Source organism: Mustela putorius, unplaced genomic scaffold (assembly GCF_011764305.1).
Source record: "Mustela putorius furo isolate JIRA1106 unplaced genomic scaffold, ASM1176430v1.1 tig00000228_pilon_pilon_pilon, whole genome shotgun sequence".
In the NCBI taxonomy this organism is placed as follows: Eukaryota; Metazoa; Chordata; class Mammalia; order Carnivora; family Mustelidae; genus Mustela; species Mustela putorius.
In genome coordinates, this window is record NW_025421322.1 from 24,234,677 (window position 1) to 24,258,132 (window position 23,456).

Below are 23,456 nucleotides of genomic sequence, written 5' to 3' on the forward strand. Positions count from 1 at the left end.
ACAGAGCTAACATTAGTTACTACCATGAATGAAAATAATATGTATATCAAGATAAATACATATCAAATAATCTGTATAGACTCTGAAGAGTACTTAACCCTGATCACTTAGCCATCCCTATCAAGCCACTGTGGTCAGCACAGTAGCACAACGTGCCAGGCATTTTCATGATCAACAGTTACATCACTCTGTTGCTCTGGAATCTTTGAAAAGATTTTAGAAAGGAAGCGTGTACTATGTTTCAAGGAACATAGGTTTTGGAGTCCTGATGGGACTAGATTTGAACTTCAGGTCTGTTACTTATCAGTTTTGTGCTATTATCTCATCTATAAAACGAAGGCTCATACAGGGATTTGTTAACTATGGTCCTTGATCCAATTCTGGCCTACCACCTATTTTTGTAAATAAGGTTTTATTGGAACATACACACACACACACACACACACACACACACACACACCTTTTTTAAACAAGTTTTCTATGGCTAGTTTCATGCTTCAATGGCAGAGTAGCTACAACAGAGACCATATGGCTCACAAAGCCTAAAATACGTGGTCTGGCTTTTTTGCAGAAAAGGTTTGCCATCCCTTGATGTAGACTGTACACATACTGCTCCCTGCCTGAAATGCATTCCTCTAACCCCCTTCATCTGGCCCATATTGTCTCACCTTTCAGAATCATCTCTTTAGTGCAGCTTTCCCATACCACACAGGGAAAGTCAAATGTCTTGCTCCTACACTCCCATTGTATCCCTTTGGATGAGACTTACCACATTTCTAAATACTTGTTCCCTGTCTGCCTTCCTAACTAAACTGTTAGATCTGTTGAGAGTCAAGATGATGCCTGCATTCAATAGGCTTACTTAGAAGATCTAAATAAGCAACTTAGTTGAATTCTACATAATCTTACCTTTCCATTCTACTTCCATATCTTCAGCAGATATTCCTGCAGTGATCAAAGTTTTCTCTAGCACAGAAAAACCCTATTTCTTTGCAACAACGTGGATGGAACTAGAGGATATTATGCTTAGCATAATAAGTCAATCAGAGAAAGACAATTATCATATGATCTCCCTGATTTGAGGAGGTTGAGAGGCAATGTGGGGGGTCGGGGGGTAGGAAAATAATAAATGAAGCAAGATGGGATCAGGAGGGAGACAAACCATACGAGACTCTTAATCTCACAAAACAAACTGAGGGTTGCGGGCAGAGGTAGTTAGGGAGAGAGAGGTGGGGTTATGGACATTGGGGAAGGTATGTACTACGGTGAGCGCTGTGAAGTGTGTAAACCTGGCAATTAACAGACCTGTACCCCTGGGGCTAATAATACATTATATGTTAATTAAAAAAATACAAAATTTTAAAAAAAGAAAAATCCTATTTCAAGTGAAAGTCATTAGAATGGAGGAAACTTCAACTTCCCTACTGCAATTAACAATAGTGGGAATACTGGCAATGAGCCAACATTGTCACTATGGATATACTTAATGGGCTCTTCCCAGAATCCAAAAGTCATTTCATCAACCAATATTTATCAAACATCCACTCTGTGAAGAAACCATTTTGGTACTGTCATACAAAGAACTATAACCCAGTCAAGTTATATCTAAGCCAAAGAGTGCTTTGAACGCAGATCATGAGGCTAAAATTTCATACTGGAATTCCCTTTGGAGGACATTATGTCCTCCAAATATATGTCATAATGTATGACATTAGTATACCATTTCCCAAGAAAACTGACACCACTGTATCTCCTTTAATATAAGAATACATTTTATTGTTTCCTTGTTCTAGCACCAAATGAAAGAGCCAGCTTGCTTATACAGACCATACTATATTAAAATACAGAACTCTAAATGACAAAATCATACCCAGTATGACAGGATGGGAAATCAATTCACTAATTAGAAGACTGACATCACTCATGTTACTCTTACTTCATTTCATGTGTTCACTGACAGAATGAAAAATGGAATTGTCCACATGATTTAAATCTCTCTCACACACACACACATACACACTCACATGCTACCAAAGATATATGCCTTAATTTATATAAATGTTCCTATGATGTTACTCTACTCTGCAACCATCCTTCCCCATCTGGTTATCTACCATTGCACAACAAATTATCTCACCACTCAGTGGCTCAAAGCAACCATTTTACCACGTTCATGATGTTGAATCTAAAATTCTGAGAGAGGCCCTCTGGGGGCTCTGGCTGATGATCTCACCTACATCACAGTTAGAATTTGACTGGATCCACAGTTGTCTGAAGGTTGATGCCCAAAACATCTCACTCACCTGGCTGGAAGTCAATGCTAGCAGGAGGCTGAGAACCTGCTTAAGACTGTCAATCAGAGCAACCCCACATGGCTTGTCCATGCAGTCTGAGGTTCTCTCAGAATAAAAGCTGGTAGTGCCCAAGAGTGAATGTCCCAATAGACCCATCTGGAAGCTTCATGCCTCTTCGCCTAGCCTCTGAAGCCACACAGCATCACTTCTGCACATTCTGTTGGTTGTAAGTCAGAAAGACCACCAAGGGGAAGAGAATTAGACCCTATCTCTCAATGGAAAAAGAATTTGTGGACTTCTGCAATCACCCACATGTATAACCTGTGTTCCCCTCTCATTTTCCCTGAACTCTAAAAATCACTTGCCAACTATTTTACTCTCCATAGAAAAAATATTGTATATACTATCATAGGAGAATTTTTTTATCAAAATATTCAAAGTAATCACATATCCCAAGGACTCACGAAGCTTGGCCACAACCAGACAAAAGCCAGTTTAGGTCTCAAAAAGGGACCCATGCTACAACTGTACCACCTGCTGCAATGAGCTTATTGCAGGTCACATAGAAATTTGTGTCACTGACCATATAGTAACAGCAGCATATTAGCTCCACAGAAATGGAATCATACTTATATGTGGAGGGTATATTATCATTTGCAAGGTGCTTCCACATTTTAACACCAACAGCAGGCATGTGGCATAGGCATCCCTGGCCTATGGTCTGCCCAAAAGCAGAGTCCGAGACAATAATTTGGATGCATCATTCTTCTGAGATGTGATCTCAGGGAACATTGAGAGGGACTGGGAGCTTGAGACAGGGAATAGAGGCAAACCAATATAAGAGCACATTAGCAGGAGAAAGAAGCAAGACGGCAGAGGACTAGGAGACTGAAATATCATCAGGTACCAGGAGTTCAGCTAGATAGTTATCAAACCATTCCAAACACCTACAAACTCAATAGGAGAGAGAAGAGAAGAAAAGAAGCAATTCCAGGAATACAAAATTGACCACGTTCTGGAAGGTAGGACATGCGGAGGAGTGAATCTGAAGCAACAGGAAGACAGACCGGGGGAGTGGGGAGGGGCCAGGTCCCAGCAAGTGGTGGAGGGGCAGAGCCCCAAATCAGAACTTTTAGAAGTCTGCTCCACTGAGGAACAATGCTTCAGAGGCAACGTGAGGGTGGAGCCCTCACAGGGAGAATGTGGTCTCAGAACCCACAGGGTCACAGAAAGACTGTGGGTGCCTGACTGCAGCAGGTCTCCCAGGTATCAGAATGGAGAAGCTGGCTAGAGATGGAGCCAAGGAGTGAGCTCGCAGCTCGGGGTTACCTGAAACCGTGATCCAAGGTACAGTCAGGCCACTGCTCTTTGAGCAGAGACCCAAGTGGCAGATCCAGAGAGACCCCCTCCTTCCTCTTTCAGGAGAAGCAGCACAGTAGCACACTGCAGGAATCTGCTGGGTTTGGAGATGCCAAAAGAGGCCATGTGCCAGAGATAGAAACACTTGGTCACAGACAGTGTGCACTCAGAGTGTGGCCGGAGACCAAGGAGACAGGAGGGACTGACAGCTGTTCTCTGAGGGAGCACTGAGGAGTGGGGGCCCAAGCTCTCAGCTCCCCCAGGCAGAGATTAGGAGGCGGCCATTTTCATTCCTGTCCTACAAAGCTATATGGAAAGCGTTCAGGGAACAAAAGCTACCAAGAGCCAAACCCCGCAGATTACTTAGCCTGGCTCCTGGCAAGGGTGGTGCAACTCAGGCCTCGGACAAAGACATTTGAGACTCACTGCAACAGGTCCCACCCCCAGAAGATCAGCAAGAATATCCAGCCAAGACTGAGTTAAGTAGTCAATGAGAACTGCAGAACTCCAGAGCTAGGGGAAAGCAACACACAGAATTCATGACTTTTTCCACATGATCCTTTAGTCTTGTAAAGTTAAATTTTTAAAATTTTATTTTTGTCCTATGCTATTTTCTTAACTTTCCCTCTTTCCTCTTTTAACACTTTTAAACTATTTTATCCTTGCAATATCTTTTTTGAAAAAATCTTTAAGTTTTCATTGTTATAGTCATATTTAATACCTTCATTATTTTTAATCTTATTGTTTGTATACATATAGGGTTTTATTCTTTAAAATTCTGGGATACAATTTCTAATAATACATCAAAATATACCCTAGGGGCAACTTGGTGGCTCAGTGGTTGAGCCTCTGCCTCCGGCTCAGTCATGATCTCAGGGTCCTGGGATCGAGCCCCGCATCGGGCTCTCTGCTCAGCAGGGAGCCTGCTTCCTCCTCTCTCTCTGCCTGCCTCTCTGACTACTTGTGATCTCTGTAAAATAAATAAATAAATAAATAAAAAGAAACCTTAAAAAAAATATATATATATATACCCTAAATCTAGCACATGGCTTTGTTCTAGTCTCCAGCCTGATCACATTCTCTCCTTTTTTTTTTCTTTTTCCAACCAAGTTATTAATTCCTTTTTTGGAATTTTTAAATTTTCATCTCTACAGTCACCTTCCATTCCTTTACCATGTTAACCCTTATTTTTGTGTGTATATATATATAAGATTTTTGTTCTTTAAAACTTTGGGAGGTAGTTTCTTCTAAGAGACCAGAATATACCCAAATCAAGTGGGTGGCTCTGTTCTATTCCCCAATCTAATATATATATATATATATATACACACACATACATATATATATACATTTTTTTTTTATTTTTCCCCCTTTCTTCCCCCCCTAGTTTCAGGTCTCTTTTGGTTTGGTTAGCGTATATTTTTCTAGGGTCCTTGACATCCTTTTAGTATTTTATTCTCTCATTCATATATTCTTATCTGGATAAAATGACAAGGCAGAAAAACTCACCACAAAAAAAGAACAAGAGGCAGTACTGATGGCTAGCAACCTAATCAATATGGACATTGGTAATGTGTCAGAACTAGAGTTCAGAATGATGATTATCAAGGTGCTAGCTGGGCTAGAAAAAGGCATGGAAGATATTAGAGAAATCCTCTCCAGAGAGATAAAAGCCCTTTCTGGGGAATAAAAGAACTAATATCTAATCAAGCTGAAAACAAAAAAGCTATTAATGAGGTACAATAACAAAAAAAAAAAAAAAAGGAGGCTCTCTTACTGCTAGGATTCATGAGGCAGAAGAGAGAATTAGTGATATTGAGGACCAAATGATGGAGAACAAAGAAGCTGAGAAAAAGAGAGACAAACAAGTACTGGACCACGAGGGGAGAATTCGAGAGATAAGTGATGCCACAAGACAAAACAATATTAGAATAATTGGGATCCCGGCGAAGAAAGAGAGAGAGGACTGTTGGTATACTGGAGTGAATTACAGTAGAGAATTTCCCTAATATGGTAAAGGGAACAAGCATCAAAATCCAGGAAGCACAGAGAAACCTCCTCAAAAGCAATAAAAATAGATCCACACCCGGTCATCTAATAGTAAAACTTAAAAGTCTTAGTGACAAAGAGGAAAAACCTGAAAGCAGCTCAGGACAAGAGATCTGTAACATACAATGTTATAAATATTAGATTGGCAGCAGACTTATCCACACAGACCTGGCAGGTGAGAAAGGACTGGCATGACATATTCAGAGCACTAAATGAAAAAATATTCAGCCAAGAATACTATAACCAGCTAGGCTGTCATTGAAAATAGGAGAGATAAAAAGCATCAAGGACAAACAAAAACTAAAAGAATTTGCAAACACCAAATCAGCTCTACAGGAAATATTGAAAGGGGTCCTCTAAGCAAAGAGAGAGCCTGAAAGTAGTAGATCAGAAAGGAACAGAGACCATATACAGTAACAGTCACCTTACAGGCAATACAATGGCACTAAATTCATATCATTCAACAGTTACCCTGAATGTAAATAGGCTAAATGCACCAATCAAAAGACACAGGGTATCAGAATGCATTAAAGAAACAAGACCCATCAATATGCTGTCTACAAGAAACACATTTTAGACCCAAAGACTCCGCCAGATTTAAAGTGAGGGGGTGGAAAACAATTTATAGTGCTAATGAACATCAAAAGAAAGCTGGGGTGGCAATTCTTATATCACATAAATTACATTTTAAGCCAAAGACTACAATAAGAGATGAGGAAGGACACTACCTCATACTTACAGAATCTGTTCAACAAGATTTGACTATTTTAAATATCTGTTCCCCTAACATGGAAGAAACCAATTATATAAACCAATTAATAACAAAATCAAAGAAAAATCTCAAAAATAATACAGTAACAATGGGGGACTTCAACACCCCCTTACTGAAATAGACAGATCATCAAAGCAAAAGATCAACAAGGAAATAAAGGCCTTAAATGTCACACTGGACAAGATGGATATCACAGATAAATTCTATCCCAAAACAAAAGAATACACATTCTTCTCTAGTGCACATGGAACATTCTCCAGAATAGATCACATCCTGGGTCACAAATCAAATCTCAACTGTTACCAAAAGATTGGGATCATTGCCTGCATATTTTCAGACCACAATGCTTTGAAACTAGAACTCCACCACAAGAGGAAAGTTGGAAAGAACTCAAATACATGGAGGCTAAAGAGCATCCTACTAAAGAATGAATGGGTCAACCAGAAAATTAAAGAAGAATTGAAAAAATTCATGGAAACAAATGAATATGAAAACACAGCAGTTCAAAATCTTTTGGACACAGCAAAGGCGGTCCTGAGAGGAAAGTACATAGCAATACAAGACTTTCTCAAGAAACAAGAAAGGTCTCAAGTACACAACCTAACTCTACACATAAAGGAGCTAGAGATAGAACAGCAAAGAAAGCCTAAACCCAGCAGGAGAAGAGAAATAATAAAGATCAGAGCAGAAATTAATGAAATAGAAACCAAAAGACAGTAGAACAAATCAACGAAACTAGGAGCTGGTTCTTTGAAAGAATTAGTAAATTTGATAAACCCCTGGCCAGACTTAAATCAAAAAGAAAAGAGAAAGGATCCAAATTAATGAAATCATGAATGAAAGAGGAGAGATCACACTCAACATCAAAGAAATAAAAACAATTATAAGAACATATTATGAGCAACTATATGCCCCCAAATTTGATAATCTGGAAGAAATGGATGCATTCTTAGAGACATATAAATTACAAAACTGAACCAGGAAGAAATAAAAAACCTGAACAGACCCATAACCAGTATGGAGACTGAAGTAGTCATCAAAAATCTCCCAACAAACAAGAGCTCAGGGCCAGATGGCTTACCAGAGGAATTCTACACCAAACATTTAAAGTAGAACTAATACCTATTCTCCTGAAATTGTTCCAAAAAATAGAAATGGAAGGAAAACTTCCAAACTCATTTTATGAGGCCAGCATTATCTTGATCCCAAAACAAAAGACCCCATCAAAAATAATTACAGACCAGTATTCTTGATGAACAAGAATGCAAAAAAATTCTAACCAAAATACTAGTCAATAGGATCCAACAGTACGTTAAAAGGATTATTCACTACGACCAAGTGGGATTTATTCCTGGGCAGCAAGCTTGGTTCAACAACTGCAAATCAATCAATGTGATATAATACATTAATAAAAGAAAGAACAAGAACCATATGATACTCAATAAATATTGAAAAAGCACTGGACAAAGTACAGCATCCTTTCCTGATCAAAACTCTTCACAGTGCAGGGAAAGAACTTACACACCTCAATATCATCAAAGCCATCTATGAAAAACCCACAGCAAATATCATTCTCAATCGGGAAAAACTGAGAGCTCTTCCCATAAAGTCAAGAACATGCCAGGGATGTCCACTATCACCACTGTTATAAAACACAGTACTAGAAGTCCTAGCCTCAGCAATCAGACAACAAAAAGAAATAAAAGGCATCTGAATTGGCAAAAAAAAAAAAAAAAAAAAAAAAAAAAAAAAAAGTCAAATTCTCACTCTTTGCAGATGATAAGATACTTTACGTGGTAACCCAAAAGACTTCATTCTAAAACTGCTACAACTCATATAGGAATTCAGTAAAGTGTCAGGATATAAAATCAATGCACAGAAATCAGTTGCATTTCTATACACCAACAGCAAGATAAAAGAAAGAGAAATTAAGGAGTCAATCCCATTTTCAATTGCACCCAAAACCACAAGATACCTAGGAATAAACCTAACCAAAGACCCAAAGAATGTGTACTCAGAAAACTATAAAATACTCATGAAAAAAACTGAGGAAGACAGAAATATTCTAATCCATGCTCATGGATGAGAACAACAAATATTGTGAAAATGTCTATGCTACCTAAAGCAATCTACACATTTAATGCAATCCCTAACAAAATATTGTCAATTTTTCTCAAAGAAAAAGAAATTTTTCTCAAAGAAAAAGAACAAATAATCTTAAAATTTGTATAGAATCAGAAAAGACCCCAAATAGCCGGAGGAGTGTTGAAAAAGAAAGCCAAAGTTGGTGGCATCACAATTCCAGACTTCGAGCTCTCTTACAAAGCTGGAATCATCAAGACAGTATGGTACTGGCACAAAAACAGGCATATAGATCAATGGAACAGAATAGAGAGCCCAGAAATAGACCCTCAACTCTGTGGTTGACTGATCTTTGCCAAAGCAGGAAAGAATGTCCAATGGGAAAAAGTCTCTTCAACAAATGGTGTTGGGGAAATTGGATGGCCACATTCAGAAAAATGAAACTGGACCATATCCTTACACACACAAAAATAGACTCCAAATGGATGAAAGACCTCAATGTGAGACAGGAATCCATCAAAATCCTTGAGAACAAAGGCAGCAGCTACCTCTTTGACCTCAGCTGCAGCAACTTCTTCCTAGAAACATTGCCAAAGGCAAGGTAAGCAAGGGCACAAATGAACTATGGGGACTTCATCAAGATCAAAAGTTTTTGCCCAGCAAAGGAAACAGTCCACAAAACCAAAAGACAACTGAGAGAATGGCAGAAGATATTCACAAATGACATATCAGATAAAGAGCTAGTATCCAAAATCTATAAAGAACTTATCAAACTCAACACCCAAATAATAAATAATCCAATCAAGAAGTGGGCAGAAAACATGAACAGCCATTTCTGCAAAGAAGACATCCAGATGGCCAAAAGACACATGAAAAAGTGCTCAACATTACTCGGCATTATGGAAATACAAATGAAAACCACAATAAGATACTACCTCACACCAGTCAGAATGGCTAAAATTAACAAGTTAGGAAATAAGAGATGTTGGTGAGGATATGGAGAAAGGGGAACCCTCCTACACTGTTGGTGGGAATGCAAGCTGATGCAGCCACTCTGGAAAACAGCATGAAGGTTCCTCAAAAAGTTAAAAATAGAGCTACCCTATGACCCAGCAATCACAGTACTGGGTATTTACCCTAAAGATACAAATGTAGTGATCCAAAGGGGCACCCGAATGTTTATAGCAGCAATGTCCCCAATAGCCAAAGTATGGAAAGAGCCTAGATGTCCATCAACAGATGAATGGATAAAGAGTTGGTATATATATACAATTGAATACTATGCAGCCATCAAAAGAAATTAAATCTTGCCATTTGCAACAACATGGAAGGAACTAGAGGGTATTATGCTAAGCAAAATATGTCAATCAGAGAAAGACAATTATCATATTATCTCTCTGATATGAGGAATTTGAGAGGCAGGGCAGGAGGTTGCAGGGGTAGGGAAGGAAAAAAAATGAAACAAGATGGGATTGTGAGGGAGACAAACCATAAGAGACTCTTAATCTCAGGAAACAAACTGAGGGGTGCTGGGGGGTGAGGGGGTAGAGATAGAGTGATTGGGTTCTGGACATTGGGGAGGATATGTGCTATGGTGAGTGCTGTGAAATGTGTAAGACTGATGATTCACAGGGCTGTACCCCAGGGGCAAATAATAAATACATTATATGTTAATAAAAAATTTTTTTTTAATTTTTAAAGAGCACATCAGCAAATAGGAAGTGTAGGCAACTGGGACCCCATCTTAGTGTAGGACCCCATCTTAGTGTGGGTCCCCAAGAAACTGTGGAGTATATTTTAGGATTGTCCCACTGAGGGGTGAGGAGACTGAGGAATTGATCCACCAAATCCTGTTCACAGTGATTGCTCCTGGGGCGTTCAATCCTTGGCATTCTAGCCTTCCAGCCAGCCACACATATGAACTAAGCACCTTCCCAAGACCACAGATTATCCTCAGGAGGAAAACCACAGGAAGCTGTAAGTATGCACACAACGTCCAGGGTAGGCTAGGGGAGTCTGCAGGATTCCCCCCACCCCCGACATCCCCCAGGGTTTACTGTGCTGTGCTGAGAGTTCTCTAAGCTTTATCTCATTTCATCCCTGTAACAATGCTGCTGTCCGTGTTGTTGCTATTTCCATTTTACAAAGGAGGCGACTGAAGCTCAGAGAGATTAAGTAACTTGCCCAGGGTCACACAGCAGATACGGGCTGACCTAATTCTAACTTCTATACTAAACTGCCTCTGAGAGGCCCAGAAAGGGTAAGTGACTTGCCGGGACCCACTTAATAAACATCCATGCCACAGTGAGAAAGAAAAGTACTGTCACCTTTGGCTTGTCAGCACATTGTGCCTTTCTGTCTTCTTTCCTGGAGCCCTATGCCTTGTAAATGCAGAGCGTCAGGAACAGCTTAACCAAAAACATTTGCATGGCTTTTGACTCAGCAAAGCAGACAATATACACTGTGTAAGTCAAAACACGTGTCCTCTGTGCGATACATTAAGAACCTCCCCAATCGGGGATGCTCTTTCTACCCCCAACTGTGTGGAAACAACCCAGAAGGAATCTCCTCAGAATCAGAATGTACTCTGGATACATGGAAGAGAGGGGGCAGGGAACACACAGCCTCGGCCAAGTACAGCTCCGTTGAGGGCTTCACTTTTCCTGGAATCCTACTTCAGAGCTGTAGCCCTGGCTCAACACCACAGATGTACAACCTAAACAGAAAGACTGAGCAGCAGGCTGAGTCAGAGCGCAAATGTTTACTAGAACAAGGCTGGACCCCAGAGAGTGGCTCTCATGGGGATGGGGACTGAGGGAGTGTCCTCAGACAAGTGGGGTAGATGGTACTTATAAAGCAAACCAGCCCATAAGGGTAGAAAAGAACCAACACTTTTAAGCCATGACTAAGTATCCAACCCATTCCCCCCAACCTTGGAATCTCTTATCATGCTCATTATAAATGAATGTCATTTGATCAGTCATTTGAACAGGGTCACAGTGCTAATGAGATCAGAGTCTAGATTTAACCTCTTTCTGGTGGGCCAGACTCCAAAACTCATTGCATGACCCCTCTTAGCCCCCATCAAGTGCTTAATGAGCACCTACACAGCAAACCAGATGAAGCAAGCCATAGCATACGCCCCTCCCAGAGAGGCCCATGCCTTGTTGAACATTGTGAACTTGGGGCTTTGCACACTGAGCTCCTTAGCCAGAGTAAACTCCTTCTGGAGTGGCCCAGGACTTCACAGGGGGATCAAAACCTACATGCTAAACCACATGCATGTAACCATAGTGGAGTGGCTGGGCCCCAGGCACAAGAAATCACCATAGGGCTTTCACAGAGAAGAAAGGTCTGGAAGGGGCAGAGTCACTGCCATGGTTGAGGAGACAGGAGGTCCAGGTAGAAGGACTGAGACCCATGCTTAGGGATGGGCATGACCTAGTCAAAGCACTGTGAGAAGGCCCAGCTGGCTAGAGTTTGTGGTTTGTAACAAGGAGAAATAGGGAAGAAATACAGAAATGTTGGCAGTAATCACTCACATCCTTGAATGTCAGGTGACAGATTTAGGAAGGTTTAGGAAATAATAATACCCGAAATCTAGTAAGAACTTCCCATGTGCCGGACACTACATTCCGATTGACAGCAGGATTTCTCAGTGGTGGCACTACTGATATTTTGAACCAGAGAACTCTTTGCTGTGAGGTCAGTCCTGTGCATTGTAGAAATGTGCAAAATTCCCGGCCTCCACCCACCAGGAGCCTCTAACACCTCTGTCCCCTGGTTGTGACAACTAAAAATGTCTCTGGACATCACCCCTGGTCAAGAGCCAACTTTCTACACATATTTAGTTATTCAAGTTTTACAACAGCTCTAGAAGACAACTGCTATTATTAGCTCTCTTTTGGGGGTGAGGAAACTGAGGCACAGAGCTGTTATATACTGCAGCCAAGTTCCCTGAGTTTCTTTTTTTATTTTTTTAATTAACATATAATGTATGATTTGCCCCACAAGTTCCCTGAGTTTCTAAGAGGCAGAGTCAAGACACTCAGCCTGAGCCGACTGAGGGCCCATGACTTTGCTCACTATGCTTCATTTAGCATGTTGAAATATCACATTTAAAAGATGTAATATGCAGTAAGCCTTGCGTTTGCAATTATGTGGAAACCTGTATGAGGTTATATGACAACCGATAATAATACACAAAAAATAGTAATAATATAGGTTTAAATCACAGGGGTGAAATCAGAGAAGCTTTATTTCTTTCTATAACAGTGTTAAGTCATATTTTTAAAATATAGGTGAAGGGTTTCATAGACTCCAGGCAAGACTCCTAAACTTATTGCCATCTCATTTTCAAGAGTAACTGGCTGACATCAGTTCACTCGCACTCATTCTTTGAGACTGGTCTCAGGCACTACCTCCTCCTGCAGGAAGACCTTAAACAGTGCGGAGCACGGGACAAGCACTCCACAAAGGGTGGCTAGTATTGTTAGCTCCTTGACAGACAAAGGGCCACTAGTACTGTTAGCTCCTGGACAGATCAGGAACGGGATTCAAGACACTGCTTGAAAACTTAGGTGACTTCTGCCACTCTGCAATTCCCTCCTAAGGGATTTTTCCCATCAGACGAGGTATCAGGAAAAAAGGAATCAGTGGCTGAGGCACGGGCTTAGACCCAGGTTTGCTGGCTTCAGGCCCCGGCTGGACTCTGCAGCCAGAAGTAACCAGGAAAGCGCTGCGTCCGGGAGATGCCTGTGCCTTGTGCTTTGGTGCCCTCTGCTGGTCGTGGACTTGGCGGCTGGTAAGGTACACGGGGACCAGCTTGCAGGGTGGGCTGTGTGTGGCTCAGGGGAGAGGAGTGAACCAGAGTGTTGATCTGCAATTCAATAAAATCTCCCTGATACCTAGGTCCCTGCTCTATTTTCGAGTTTTTTTGTTTTTGTTTTTGTTTTTTACAAAGAGGAGCAGAACGGGGAGAGACTCCGAAGCTGAGTAAAACAGAAGCTTCAAAGGAAGAATATTAAAAATTAAAAATGTAAAAGTAAAGTCTTCAGCCATTCCTCAAAGCAAAGGCTATGCGAGGGGTATGGCCCTACCTGTTTCTTTCCTTTAATCCAGTCTGGGTTGGCAGTGCAGCGGTGTAGGCAAAAGGTCTGCGGACTTCAAGGCACAGAAAGAACAACGCTCCTTGCACACACGCCCATGCGTGTGCCCACCTACTCTGATGGACTAAAAAATGAATTCAGTCATTTTTTGCATCAGCTGTGCTCGAATACGCTGATGTCCGAGGCCTCACATCAGGGAAGTGTCGGATGGCGGTTAATAAGGCCAGGGAAGCTCCAGAATGGAAGAGGAGTTAAGGTCTCTTGAGAGTGGACACGACAGGCCAAGGACAGGCCTTTCACAGGCATATATTCTTGAACTCCCCAAGGCAGGAATAATCATCCCCGTTTTCTAACGTTCTGAACAGTTAGGTAACTTGCTCACAGTCACACAGCCAGTTCGGGCTGAAGTCAGGTGCAGGCCCCGCGGAGGGCACGGCGGGCCCCAGACAGGCCGACCACCCCAGAGGAGAGAGTGGACGTTGACCCCAACCGGGCAGCGGCTCCGATTCGGACAATGGTCTTGCAACCTTTAGGAGGAGGCTTCGCTGCTGCCTGTCCAGGGAAAGAGAAGAGCGCATCTTGGAAGGGGAAAAGCTTGATGCTGAAGATGAAATCAGATTAGCTTTCCTGGGGTGACTGGTTGTTCTGAATCATCCGGCGCAAACAAGCGTTTTGCCATCTGGTAATTACCTTGGGGCTGCGGTGTCAATCCCCTCGCCTTCATCCTGCCCTCCCTAGGAAAACACTGGCCCCTGGGTGGTCCAGATGGCCAGAGGCCTGTGCACAATGAACAGAGGCTGTGATCCATGTGAGCCTTTCTGCCACAGGAAGTCCTCCCATGCAAAAATACATTCGAGCAGACTTTCTTCCTCCTGAATGGCTCGTTAGAGAGTCAACGACTTCTGGGAAGGAAAGCATTCAAAGACCTTGGGACCTCTCTGTGCACCCCCTCCCCATCTCCTTTTTATTAAGCAGCTGAGATGCCTCCCTCCTCTGCCTTGTAGCAGTATGCGCACTACTGTGGGGCAGCCTCAAAGAACTAGCTCTTTCCCTGAGGAAAAAAAAAAAAAAAGGAGACGCTCTTTTTTCTTGGTAACAGGCTTTTTTCTTATCTCAGGTTGTTTCTACCCTTCCTCCACGCTCCTGCCCCCTGACATTAGCTGTCAGTAGAAACGCCCTCTAAATGGACTTAATACAGCAACCTGGGGATCTCCAGCTCGCTCCCTGAAGACCGGAGAGTCCCTATCAGCCACTAGGAGGGGGGAAACCCAATAGAAGAGGCCAGAATTCACCAAGGAGTGAGGGGCAGGTTTGATTACCCCCAATTCTCCACTTCACACTGAAGGAAGAACTTTACCAGGCTCCTCAGAAGTCCTGGACTGCCTCCTGCTGGTCATTTTGTCCCAAACATCTTCCAATAGCCTTCAAGAACTGAGGTGATACAGGAATTAGGGACACATATTCCATTAAACATGACTTGGGACTCAACCTCTCTGAGCCTTGTTTTCATCCTACCTTAAAAAGGATGATGAAAGTAAATACATTTAAAAGGCATATTGTGATGATTAAACCCATTAATATAGGGGTGCTGGGTGACTTAGTCAGTTAAGCATCTGCCTTCAGCTCAGGTCATGATCCCAGGGTCCGAGGATCGAGCCCCACATCCTGCTCAGCAGGGAGTCTGCCTCTCCCTCTGCCTGCTGCTCCCCCTGCTTGTGCTTGCTCTCTCTGACAAATAAATAAAAATCATTAAACCCACCAATATATTTGCCTGATTTATAGTAAGTTGCTCATTCAAGTTTTTGTATAATACAATATCAATGTTAATATTGATTTTATTATGGCTATTCATTGTTATAATCAGTATATATTGACATCAATATTACAAAGGTCAAAGTCATACTCATACCTGCCTTTGAGCTCAAAGTGTACAGTTTATCATCTGTGGTAATGATTCTCAGCCTGACCACTGCTGACATCTACATCGTAAAGAGCTGTCCTGCGCCTTGAAGGACATTTAGCAGCATCCCTGACTTCCACCTGCTAGATGCCAGTAGCACCTTCCCACCACTTGTGACAACCAACAATGTCTCCAGACATTACAATTAATTGTCTCCTGGGCAGGGGCAGGAATCGCCCCTGGTTGAGAACCACTGATCTACCATATCCTGTGCCACTCAATTTCTTCAACTTTCTTTCATGGCAAATGGGTACTAGGTGACAGATGCTTTAAATGTTGGCTCACTTTTTTCCCACCGTGATGTATGCCGATGAAGAAATATAAAAGCCCAAGCCCGTTTCCCTGCAGAGGTGATTAGGGCTAAGGAAAGGCCACGTGTGATACCACCTGAGAAAGGAGAGCACAGGGCTTCATGAACAGGTCCTAGAAAAGCCAGAACAAGAGTCGCAGAAAGCAAACAAGAGAGTAGACTAAATGTCACAGAACTGGAAAAGACGAGAGGCCTAGGCCCCCCTGGGATGCATTAATTCAGGGGACAGGATTGGCAGGTTCTAGCCAGAAGCTCAGGAGAAGCAAGTAACCAGCTGTGGGGTTTCACAGGGTCCTCCTACCCCAAAACTGAGGAGGAACAGCCACACACCACAAAAAGGCTCTCTCAGACTCTATGAAGGTGAGCGTGACCAGCTGGAGAAAAACAGGTCAGAACCAAGGAGAGACATCAGATGAAGGCCACCGTCCTTTCCAAGAGAAATCTAGGTCTGAGCCAGATACCTGTGTTCACCTGTTTGCATGGCCTTTTCATCCTGAAACCCTTCTGCCGGAATAAAGTGGATTATGAACACTGACCTATTCACTGAGACTGGTATTATTAGGTGACTCACCATGCAAAAAAAAAATAAGAGAAGAGAATGAAACAGACCAGAGGGACTGTCTCGGGGGAAGGCAGAGATGAAAACAGGGATGCTTCCCGTCAGTTTAGTCATAGCATCTGAAGTGCTAAGTGGGGCCCCCTGTGTGACTCTTTGCTTGGTGCAGAGCAAAGATCGTGGGAACGGGGGCTCAGATGAAACTGTGGGGGGGCCTACCTCTGAAAGTGACTAGACAGGCAACGCTGGGTGGATTGTTTTTCTTCTCTGAACGGTAAATTTCTTTCTTTTGGAGTCAGGTAACAGCACTTGCCTTGATTAGCTTGCTGCAAGGTGTGAAGAGAGAATTGCATGAAAGCCTTAGGATCAATCTTAGCTGAAGCAAAAAGAGTCATGGGGCTTTCCTCTATCACTAGAGCATGGAGATAACTGAGATATCACTACAGCACTGAGATAATGTCAAGGGCCTGCCACCGAGTTTCCCAATCTTTGGCAGAATCAACTGGTCAACCATTCCACCTAATAAGAAATTTTGCTTAGAGAGTCTCCCTCATTGTATTCTGATTCTGAGGATGCCCCTCTGTCCCGCTGGCTTATTGGAAATCTAATATCCCAGAACAGTTGCTTGAGCACAATTTCACATTAAAAGGAAGAAATACAGCCCAGTTCCAAGTCAACACTTACTACTACCATGCCTTGAGAATCCCACCACCATCTGATTCTAACCTCTAGCCATCCCACCCTACCCCCAACTCCTAGCCAAAGACTCGGACACAGAGGAGCTTCCACCAGCCTTGATAGTATGGACTTTTAGGGACAGAAGAGAAAGACCAGTCTCCCACTGGCTCTAGAGAATAGATCCAAATACATTCTCAAACACGGTGTTAGAAAAATATGGTTCATTTGGTGAAGCACATTCCCCCTTCCATCTCTGAGTCCAGGAGTAGCCCACAAGGGATATTTCATCCATATGTTTCTCATTCATTCAAATGTAACTGACTAAAACACTGCTAAGCAGCATAAGGCCAAGATGGGTTTGCGTGCTATATCATTTATTAATTTTGTTTTGACTCCAGAAGCAGTAAATTATATTTTCCTGAGAGCAAAGGATATCAACCCTCAAAATATCTACACTCAAGCCAAGCACAGAACCTCATACTGTACCACGATTCTGCATGAATCATGCAGAAACCCACATCTCAGCTCTGGGAGGGCAGGGATTCTCTACTAAGTAGTTTAGAAAAGATAAATCTAAGAAGTACAGTGGAATTTTACAGTTGGGAAAAAAAGGTGTGCTTCCATAATACAGAGTACAGAATATAAACCACAGAGGTTGACAACAGCCTCTCGATGGCTGGAAATGTACAAGAGATGCCATGACTCTCAACCAGACAGAGGGACTGAATCAGAGCTGTTGCAGAGTGTATGTTTATGTTCCTCAAAAGAGGAAATGAAATTTGAAAAACACTCATATAGAAGAGAAACACTACCTTTTGTCTTCCTCCAGAAATTTCAAAAATTTTTTAAGGATTTTTATTTATTTATTTATTTGACAGACAGAGATCACAAGTAGGCAGAGAAGAGAGAGAGGAGGCAGGCAGAGAGAGAGGAGGAAGAAGGCTGCCTGTGGAGCAGAGAGCCCGATGCGGGGCTCAATCCCAGGACCCTGAGATCATGACCTGAGCCGAAGGCAGAGGCTTTACCCCACTGAGCCACCCAGGCACCCCTCGAATATGTTTAATATTGATGCATTTGTTTCCTGCTTCTGAAGTTTGCAGTTAAATCTGTTTGATTTGTAAGTGGAAAATTATTTTTCAAAGGTTTCTACTGTTATTACTGATACCAAATCAGATCTTTAGTGTCCGCTTATGTAGTAATTCTTGCTTTCTTCCTTGAAAGTGAACTCTCAGGTTAGGAAAAAGAAAAAGAGAAGATTTAGAGCCTGAATTTAGGGATTTAGAATTTAGAGCCTTGAATTTAAGGATTCAAGCTCAGTTCTTCTTAGTTTGGACAAGTTGTTGAGTCTGTTGAAACCTCAGTTGCGATATCTGTCAAATTTTTGTCATCCTCTGTCTTGCTTTTAGTGCCAGAAAATTTGTTAATTTTCCTAGTGCCTTTAAAAATGCAGATCCCCAAAAGGAAAGAAAAATTAACTCAAAAGAGGTAAAACCAAAGGTCTGAGCCAAAGGCTAAGAGCACAGACCTAAGAGACCAGGACACAAAGGCCAAATATCCCCAACATTTCATGGTCTCTCCCAGAGTCAATGGCTCTTAGGTTATTACTGCTGTGGCTTACTAAGTAATAGGAAGCCAGGAAGGGACAGAAAATTAAGGTTGAAGTGATAGAAAAAAAAAAATAATACAACCACCACCCCAAAGATGTCCATGCCCTAATCTCTGAACCTCTAAATCTGTTACCTTAAGTGACAAAAGGGAAATTGCAGGTGTGAATAAATTAAGACTCTTGAAAGATGGCATCTACTAGATTATCCAAGTGAGCTCGACGTATCACAAGGGCCCTCATAAGTGCGTGAAGGAAACAGGATAGTCAGAGCAAGATTTGAGGAGGCACGGATGCTAACTTTGAAGATAGAGGAAGGGGTCACAAGCCAAGGAAGGCAGGTGGCTTCTAGAAGTTAGGAAAGATTAATGATCAGGGTAAGGATAGAACCTCAGCAGATGAAATTTATTCCAGGAAAATTCCATCAAGAATAAGTCAACTCTTGACTGATTTACTCCAGCCCATCAATGGCTTTATTCATGTTAGCAACAACTTCAAATAGCATAAAATTAACCAGTCATTAAAATCATAAGACCATTCACCACCATCTTCCAATTTCTGGCAAGTAAAAATGTTCATGTCACACTGAAATTCGTGGTTTCACCTAAATTGTCTCCTCAAGACATCTAGCTGATGATCTTCAAATTAAAATGGACCATGAAAGGAAAAGACCTCTGACACCCCGGAAATCATCAGATTCAACCAACACACTTGAAGGTAACTTCAAAAGATGAGTTTCAGATGTGTTTCAGCAAGCAGTGGTGAGGAGGGGCCATTGTATGGGGTCTGGGGAAAAGGCCTTGGAAGGGGATTAATCACATAAGTGTTCATTGTTCAATCAAATGTATTTATTCCGTCAGTCATCACACTTTTCTTAATCACACCTATTATACAAAGGAGCTGATGGAAGGCAGGAAGATGTGCTTATTTGAGTGGAAAGCAACAGTTTCAAAGCAGAGTTCATCTGACATCAAAAGGGTGGCTCCCAATGGCCCTGCAAGGAACCATATGCTGGTTTTGGCATGTATGCTCCACCATCCTTCTGGGCATTCTCTATTTTACTTGGAGACTAAACATAGAGATGGATGGATGGGTGGATTTTTTGGATGGACAGGTCAGTCCATGATAAGGAACATGAACATTTGTAATGAGGAATGCAAGGCAAGGACAGGATGAGATTTCATCACTGCTGTCAAACAGTCTTACAAAACATTCAGCTAAAATCATTAAATTTAAAATCACTTTTCAAATTAGCATCACTCAATTTACTAATTTGATCTGTACCTCTTCTACTAACCACCCCTCCCCATCTTACAAGCTTTTCCTGCTTCCTTAGCCATGGCAGAATCATCTACTGTCCTACTTACCTTCTTCACCCCCTTCCACTACACCCTCAATCCATAAAAAATCAACTGAAAATAGGTAAGCATTCCATTTGCCTCAAGACATTGTCCGATGTAATGTTGAAATTCAGTCACAGCTATTTCACCCTGTAACTTATATTCTTCCCCTTTTCTTTTGTTTTAATGTCAGATTTCAGTTTTATCAAACATACAATACCAATATCCTCTATTTCATATCTCAAATCCATTAGGAAAAAATGACTGTGTGATTCATTAAATCCCTCCAAAAAAATGTGGTACTTGGGTATCCTCTTCATCTATTGTAATCAATTGTGGATTTTTTGTGTGTTTCTTCAGCTTGGTCTTGTAAGTGTTAGGAATCTATTTTCTCCAAGGACCAGACATCTGTACGATGCCCTGACCCTAGCAAAAATTTCTTCCCATGCCAAAGGCCTTTTTACAGCAACAGTTAGTCCAGCATATATAGAATATTTACTGTGCACCAGATTTTGGATGAAGCACTTTCACATAATTACCTCATCTAGTCCTCATCATGACCGTTTGAAGAAAACACTATTATTATAACCCTACTCTAAAGATAAGGCACATTGAGGTTAAATAAATTTTCCAAGGCCTTAAGACTAATGAGTGCTAAATAAGACTTGAAGCCTGCTGACCCAGGCCAGAACCCAAGCTCTTTGCCAGCACACCACACCATGGTCTTAGAAGAGGAGTAGTCCAATTCAGCTCCCTCTTGAATGTTCTTCTCTTCTCAGATCACCTTCTCTTATCACTCATCCTTTCAGCAAATGTGAATTTAAATTTCTTATAGCTAATGACCTTGAATTTTCTCCTCTACCTCCTATCCCATCCAAACCTAATGATTCTGATATCTGAGATTCACCCACTTGCTCTAAAACATTTTTAATAGTCCAGTAGAAGCACCTGGACAACGCAATCAGCTAACCGTCCTATTCTTGGTTATTATCTCAAGATCCTGGGATCAAGCCCTGTATCGGGCCCTACACTCAGCAATGAATCTGTTTGAGATTCTCTCTCCTTCTTCCTCTGCCCCTCCTGCTCATGCTCGCTCACTGTCTCTCTCAAATAAATAAATAACTCTTAAAAAAAAAAATAGGCTATTTCGTTGAAATTCTCTACCATTAACCATTTAAAACGCCATTTGGGAAAGCTAAAGATGGAAGTTTTATGATTATATAAGTATTATGCTAAGCAGTTTGAAAAACTCATCTAAATGTCTAACTGGATAATAATGGTCCTTCCCTCCTCTCTTCATATTCCACTTGAGAACATCAGTGTTTGTAGTGGAAAGTCATGGTAGGACTACTGTACTCAAAACTCAAGGAGGCCCAAGAGCATAACAAGAGCAAGAAAGAAATTATACAACCTGTAGTTACAGAACTGTGATGCAGCAAGAAATTCAGAATCCGAAACATTAGGTCCAGGTAAACAGTGGCAGGCTGGTGGGCTAGCCTGCCCCCAGTCCCCACTGTCTTTAAAAATGAAATAAAGTGGTTCTGGAATCCTCTGACCTGACCAGGCCTCTTGCTCTGTTTGAGGAACTAAGAGCTCCCTAGAAGACACGTCTCCTTACACCATCATGTGTCCTGGATCTCAATCATGTACTTTGGACCCTGGGTCTACTATCCAGGCAGTAGAATGAAGTAAAAGCAACCCAGCCAAGCCTGGTCACTGTTTTCATCAATATTCAAACCCAGGCCAGCCTTCATGATCTAACCTAAGATGTTTAAGCAAGTATATGCAAACACATATACACACGTTTTCTCTCTAATTAACATGGGATCACACTGAATAATAACTACTATTTTATAAATGGGAAGTTGGGGCTAGCTTAAAGGTAATTATACTAAATTTCACATCCTTAGTTGGATTTTTCACGTCATATTAGAACAGATATTATGGCACCCTCCCAAGTACTCCGCTAGACACCTAAAGGCTTAATTTCCCAAACCTCCTTGCAGCTAGGATTTCCCATGTGACACAGCTTCTTCCCAAAATATACCCTGTAAGACATGGAGGACAGAAAAGGCCATCAAGAGCAGAATTGTCCAGCTCTTCTGACACACACAATAATGGAGAAGTTGGGTTTCCCTATGCACACTGTCACAGGGCTGCTAGGTCTGTGCCTCGCTCTGTGGCAGCAAATGTAGCCGAAAGAATCCTATTTGCATTCTGAATACCCCTCAAAACATCTTTACTGCCCACACTCCCCACTCCAAATTTTTGCATCAATTTTCTTGGTTTGGTCAGTCACATCAAACTTGACCTTTTTGAAGTGAATGCATTCTGGTGCCCTTGGGTCCTGGAGACCTCCTTTGCTGAAGCCTCATCTCTGAATCCACCACTTCACCAAGGAGTTGAATACAAACTAGGAAAATCTGAATTTCCTTTATTGATCTCAAAGTCACCTTATAGTTCAGCCTTTTGAAGTGCAGATTTGTGGAAGAAACAAAAATAGTGGTCACTTGTGCATCATTCTTATTCATTTATTCAAAACCATTTAATGGATGACTCTGCAAGGTCAAGGCTTGCAATCCCTCCTCTTAAGGAGCTCCCAGCTTAGTAAGGGTGACTGACAATAAAACAGGAAATGTTAAGTTGGAGCACAGAGAGCAATGAGCACTCGGCCTAGCTTTGGAGGGTCAGAACAAGTTATCTCTGAGGAAGGGGCATCGATGAACACTAAATCAAGTGACAGGCAGGCAAAAGTGATGGAGGGCTAGAAAAACATCATTTTAGGCAGAAGGAACAGCATGTGCAAGGGCCCTGAGATGACAGGGTCAAGAGAATGACTCACTCAGTGTTAGTTCAAGCTGTCCAGAGTATGGCATGATTGTTCTATTAAGACCAAAGCTGTTAGGCAGAGTCCAGATTATGGGATTCTTTTGATGAACTTGGTTTAAACTTGGTCTATTTCCATTTGAATGAAGAATTTTTTTGGCACAGTATAATTTGGTAAGGGGAGAACAAGTATAAGAGCAAACAGGAGAGTATGCAGAAGGATGCCAGATACGTAAAGGTGGGGAGGGAAGAAAATATTCCAGGAGAGATGAAAACTCCAACAAGGAGCTACTGGGAGTCATACCAGTTTGCACAGAGCTGCCTCCAAACCTTTGGGGCGAAACACAGGGTGCAGAATGAGTGCACAATTAAAGAGGAGCCAGATTGCTCTTCACAGCTTCATAGATCTGCCATATGGGTGGGGGACTCGATAAACATTCCCTTCTCATAACTTGCCCAAGCAGGGCAGAAAGACTGTATCTGAGAGAGCAGGAAATATGCAACATTTTCCCAGTAGGA